Source organism: Leptonychotes weddellii, chromosome 1, assembly GCF_054177405.1.
Source record: "Leptonychotes weddellii isolate Sample4059 chromosome 1, ASM5417740v2, whole genome shotgun sequence".
NCBI lineage: Eukaryota > Metazoa > Chordata > Mammalia > Carnivora > Phocidae > Leptonychotes > Leptonychotes weddellii.
In genome coordinates, this window is record NC_138369.1 from 96,315,199 (window position 1) to 96,321,564 (window position 6,366).

Genomic DNA, 6,366 nt, shown 5'->3' on the forward strand with positions numbered 1-6,366 from the left:
TACTGTGTGATATTTTCCATTGTGCCTTTTGAGGCTGTTCACTACATTTGTGATATTTGCCTTTGTTAGCTAATCCCTTCAAATGTAAATAAGAAATTTTAGACTTTTTAATGAAAAAGTGCTAAATTCAATTATGTTCTGTGCATGCCCTCTTCCAGTGCACATTAGCTTTCTAGTTGCACAGTGGATGATGGAGCACATGATCATAAGTACCAATTGCTTAAGAAGATACTAATAAAATACAAAGGCACTTTAAAAAGTGCTTGGAGGGGTGCCTAGGTGGCTCCATTGGTTAAGCGGCTGCCTCTGGCTTACGTCCTGATCTTGGGGATCCTGCTTCTCCCTCTTCTCCCAGCTTGTGCCTCTTGTTATCTCTGTCTCTGTCTGTCTGTCTCTCTCTCAAATAAAGAAAGTCTTTAAAATATAAAAAAATAAAAAGTGCTCAGAACTAGGCTCAGCCATTTACTATTTTTGTGCCCTGGTCATATTACTACGTGAGCCTGTTTTCTCATCTCTAATATGTAACAACTGGAGAATGGTTTTGTTTTTGGCTCAGTGGACAAGGAAGAGATTTTCTAAAACAATGATCTGAATGCTTGGCAACATTGGATTTGTTCCATAAAATCCTAAACTTTTAAATTGAGAAAAATTTATAGTAGCATAGCTGTGGACACTTGACTAATAGAAGCTGTTCATCAACCCAAAATGAAAGTTTTTAAAAAAATTATAAGGAATGGAATACAATGCTGGCACTACTACTAAAATTGACCAGGATATTTGGGGGATAGAGAAAAATTAATTAACCCTAACATTATTAGAGAATTATACATATGTTGCTATACTTAGTGAATTGCCTTTTGTGAATATTGGAATTCAAAATACGAAGACTAAATGAGAATGCTAGCAGCAAATCCTTTTGTTGTTGTTGTCGTTGTGTTAAACCTAAAAAGGCACAGAGGTGTATCAGATTTGCTGAGATTCTTTATTATAGAATTAGATCATTAGAGCAAGGAAGAGATTTAAATGTCAAGATCAAATTCCTGGGCACCTGGGTGGCTCAGTTGGTTAAGCGACTGCCTTCGGCTCAGGTCATGATCCTGGAGTCCCGGGATCGAGTCCCGCATCGGGCTCCCTGCACGGCGGGGAGTCTGCTTCTCCCTCTGCCCCTCCCCCCTCTCATGTACTCGCGCTCTCTCTCATTCTCTCTCTCTCAAATAAATAAAAAATCTTTAAAAAAAAAAAAGATCAAATTCCTTATTTTATGAGGAAGCAAATTCAGAGAGGAAAATTAATTTATTTAAAAACAGTATTATTGTTGTTATCATCGTCATCACTACAGGTGCTTTGCAAGGCACCCGTGTCTGTTCTGGGAATCCAGCAGTGGGCTAGACAGATGTGGTCTCTCGTCCTGAATCCCTCAGTTAATGGAGGAGCTAGAACCAGAAATGAGTCTGTGAATTTCTAGTTAAAAGAGCTTCCATTAATCCAGTACTGACTCTAGACCAGGCCCTAAGTGTTTCACCTACATTAAGTCACGTAATCTTCACTAATTTACAGTAGGATGGAGCATGTCTTCCCACTCCTGACGTCTCCTTCCCCGTGAAGGGAGCTCCATTAACGTAACCATCCTGGCTTTTCTCCCTGCCTTATTTACTCTGCTCAAGGGGAGATAAAGTGACATCTGAGTTTGGAAAGAGTAACTGTGCCTGAGTAGCCCAGTCCCTTCCCTTCTCTTTTCTTAGGACAGCAGTGCCTAAAAGGAACGTCTGTTCTTTGCTCTTCTAGGCCCAAAGATGAACAGGGCAGAAGGAGGCCTCTTCAGGTCTTGTGAGTGGGGAAACAAGTTTCATAGTGGGGTTTTACATTAGGAAGCCCTTTCCCATAGATATCAGCTTTCTCATCAATAAAATCTCTGTGTGTATGTATGCAAGAGAGAAGCATTTCATAAAAATAAAAGAGCAAATAAGCAAGTATGTCCTATCATATTTGAATCATCCAAAACCAGCCAAGTTCTATCCAGTGTGCATGTCTATGCCCCACATTCTGACCCACCTGCCACAGCACTGAGGAAACAGTATCTTAAAATAATCTCAACATACCCTTCTGGGATCATATGCCCAAGCAGCGGAGCAGCTTGGCACAGCAGCCTGGTCCTGTCTCAGATGGCACAGAAAATTAACCATCACACCTTCTAAACAGATTTGGCCTAAGTTTCCAAATTTCTAAAACTGTTTGCTGCTGGGCTCTTTAGGAGACAAAGTGGTGAAATAAAAAGACCTTGGGATTTATGGAATTAGAAGCCCCAGATTTGAGTCCACCCTGAGTAAGTCTCTCTGACTTGGAACCTCTGTTTTTCCTCTAAAGAACAACATACATTGCCTTAATGAGCTCACACGGTTGTTTGAGACCCAAAGAGGAAAATACATGTGCAAGTGCTTTGTAAACAGTAAAGAGCTATAGAAACGTTAGTTGTTTTGCAGACTTAAAGATACAAGTTCCAACCTTTGGCTCCATTAGGCTGGTTGGCTCTTACTATTGCAGTGGTGACCCACTTCATCCTGTCTTTCTCAGACTCTTAACATCTGGAGGTCTTCCTACTCCTCTCAGTTCTTCCACCTAGATCCATAAGCCGGGCCTTTCTTACAATCTCGCTTTTTTTTTTTTCCATCTACCCTCAACTCACCAACATAAGTGCAGATCCAACTCTGCCCCAATGCCCGCCTGGCCCCGAAGCACCCAGTTCTAGGGACTCTCCTCCAATGCCTGAGATTTATGGGCCTGAAGAAAATTATGCGTCCCTGCAAATGTCATCTGCTGAGACACCCCACGCGGAGACCATCTCTCCTCTTCCTTCCTCCGTGGATCTGCTTGTTCAGGACAGTCCCGACTCCTCCACCAGTCCCAGGGTAAAACTACCACCCACTTCTGGAGAGGAGAGAACAGTGAGGAAGGAAGATACGGCCCAGGGCAAGAAACAGATCAGGACCGTGTTCTCTCAGACCCAACTCTCTGTCCTCAATGATCAATTTCAGAGACAGAAATGCCTCAGTCTCCAGCAGATGCAAGAACTTTCCAACATTCTGAACTTAGCTATAAGCAGGTGAAGACCTGGTTCCAGAACCAGAGTATAAAATGTAAGAGTTGGCAGAAAAACCATTGGCCAAAGGAGAGAGAGAGTGTGACTCAGAACACCACAGCAACCGCAGAATACCCAGGCTTCTATTCCTACCACCAGGGATACCTGAGGAACACTTCCGGAAACCTTCCAATATGGAGCAACCAGACCTGGAATAACCCGAATTGGGGCAACCAGATCTGGAACAGCCAGTCTTGGAGCAACCATTCCTGGACCAGTCAGAGCTGGTGCCCCCAAGCCTGGAACAATCAGTTCCAGAACTGTGGAGAGGAATCCCTGCAGCCCCAGATCCAGTTCCAGCAAAATTCCATCAGCAATTTGGAGTCCATCTTAGAAACTTTTAGGGAAAGCCATAGTGTAATACAACAATCTGCTAAGTATTTTAGTACCCAGCAAATAATGGATTTGTTCCCAAATTATTCTGTGAACATACAGCCTGAAAATGTGTGACGATGAGTATATTATTCAATCTCAATTTGGGCGGTGGCTGTATTACTTCTCCTAGGCTTTGTCTTTTAGGGTCCTATATAGCTCTGCCTCGATATTCTGTTTCCCAATATTCTTATTGTGTCCATTGAGGGGGTACGATTGGAGTCAAAGAGGTTTCAGTAGCATTGGCTGCTATGGACAACATGATATAAGGTGTTTCTGGCTATAGATAACTAGATACAATCCTAATGTGGATATCTTTAGGCTCTAGAATCTAACCTCAAGAATAGGAAGTGAAGATACAAAGACATGTGATGAAGGATAATTTGTATTTTCTGAGATTGTGAGGCTTTTCATGTTAATAACCTCAATTGTTAACGGTGAAGGGCTAAACTATAATGTGCTTCATTGATTTCCTCTGTCCCTTGTGATGTTTTACTAGAACTGTTAATTTGTTCATTATTCTAGAATTTGTAGAAACATGTTTTGTATTTTAATGTATCATGATAATAGTACCAGTTTGGCTGATTGGTTTATAGATTTAGTACAAATAAATAAAATACCCACTTTACCCTTAAAAAAAAAAAAAAGATACAAGCTGCAGATAACAGTTCTCATGTTTACTATGCATTTTAAGCTTGACTTTATTTCTTGTTTTTTTAAGATTTTATTTATTTGACAGAGAGAGAGGGAGCAAGTACAAGCAGGGGGAGTGGCAGGCAGGGGAGAAGCAAGCAAGCTGAGCAAGGAGCCCGATGTGAGGCTTGATCCCAGGACCCTGGGATCATGTCCCGAGCCAAAGGCAGCCACCTAACCGACTGAGCCACCCAGGCACCCCTAAGCTTGACTTTATACAAAGATGTTTGTATGGCCAGGTGGTTGATAGTGGTCTAGCTGGTTATTATTTAAAGACTGAGAACCACTCCACCAACTAAGTTCTTCCCTCTCCCAACCAACATTACTTACTTACTGTAATTAAAAAATTGCTGTCTACATTGTTACCATTCATCTTTGGCATTAGGCAATACCTCTCTCAGGGACATTCCTATAAATTCTGAGCAGGTTTATAAAACACCTTTCCACTAGGAAGAAGCAGAGCACATGTAAGAAGTGGGGGTCAAGTTGGGGAGGATGATAGAGAGGCTGAAGGCAGGTAAAAGGCATGGAAGAGTCTGGGCTGTCAGTTTCAACCAAAAGTTCTGATAAAGAAACTGAGGAGGGAGATGGGAAGGTAGCCAGGAACAAGGGGAACATTGTTTCAAAGTGGCACCTTTTCCATAAATTGTTTTAAGGCTTGCTCCCCCTCTGATCAGTCTACCCTATCTCAACCTGAAAGTCAGAAAAAAATGGATTCCAACCCTGTCTCTGACCATCCAGCTGTGTGACCTTGGGTATGTAACTTTGCCTCCCTGGGTCTCATTTTCCTTATCTGTAAATGAAAACTTTGGATAAACATTCTCTAAAGTCATTTCGACAAAAAATATTCTGTAATTCTAGCAAAGAGCCTGTTGAATTGCCTCCTCTTTCAACATTTAAGTCTTAACTTCCTCCAGGGGAAAAATTTAGAAGGGGGTGCCTGGGTGGCTCAGTCGTTAAGCATCTGCCTTCGGCTCAGAACGTGATCCCAGGGTCCTGGGATCAAGCCCCGCGTCGGGCTCCCTGCTCGGCGGGAAGCTTGCTTCTCCCTCTCCCACTCCCCCTGCTAGTGTTCCCTCTCTCGCTGTGTCTCTCTCCCTGTCAAATAAATAAATAAAAAACCTTAAAAAAAAAAAAGAAATGTGCAAAGAAGTAGGTGTTGTCTGTGTGTATTGTGTCTGTATGACCATGTGTTAGCATGTGTGTGTAGACACCAATGGTAAAGGTAAAACATCACAGGCCAGAAAGAAGCATTTCATGAAAATTAGAACAGAAATTAGGCAATTGTACAATATCTTACTTGAACCATTTCTCTTATAAGCAAAGAAAGTCTCCAAGAAGTTGTTCCAATTTTGGTTGTATTCAGACACATTCGCAGTTCAGTTAAAAAAAACTGTTGAACCTTACAAATCACACTTGAAAGATGAAAGAATACATACTGGCATTTAAAGCAGGCCCCAGCCTAAAAGCATACAGGCTTCTTGACAATTGCTCTATAAGTAACTAAGAGAATAAATGAATAAAATATCTATAATAGTTGTTAAATTCTCAAAATGATACATTTTTCTCCTGAGTGTGCAGAACAGATTCTCCATGTTTTTCTGTATGGTGATAATTCTGTTCACTGCATAAGTAGGCTGAAGCAAAAGGAATAACAGAAAGAGATCAACTATATGACCTCAAGCATTAAAAACAGAAAAATTTAGGGAGAGGGATTCATTGATTCAGTATTAATCATTCTGAGAATCTGGTTTGGAATCAAAGGCATTCCCGAGTCTTTCATGTACTTTAATAAGCTATTAATAACTTTGGCATCTATTAAATAAAATTCCACTCTCAGAACCAACAAAGAGCTAGGAATACTATTGTCATGTTTCTTGTTAATATAGATGACCTCTCTAATTACTCTTCTCTATTAAACATGACTACTGCTTCCAGAACTGAAGACTATAAGCATTAGTACAAGGCTAGAGATGGGAGACCAGAGAAAATCAAGAAGTTTGGAGAGGGAGGACAGTATACAGAAAAGACCACAGTCTTTGAACTGAGATGTGGGTTTAAATCCTAGTTCCACTAAATCTAGGATTTATTTGATTTTCTCATCGGTAAAATGGGGCTGGTATATGCCTTACAGTTGTGAAAAATCATGATACTGTATGTGAAGT

General features: G+C 41.1%; 1 pseudogene; it reads left to right on the forward strand.

The window, feature by feature from the left end:
* The first annotated feature begins 2,579 nt into the window (after positions 1–2,579).
* Positions 2,580–4,083, forward strand: LOC102746235 (homeobox protein NANOG pseudogene; annotated as a pseudogene).
* The last annotated feature ends 2,283 nt before the right edge of the window (positions 4,084–6,366 follow it).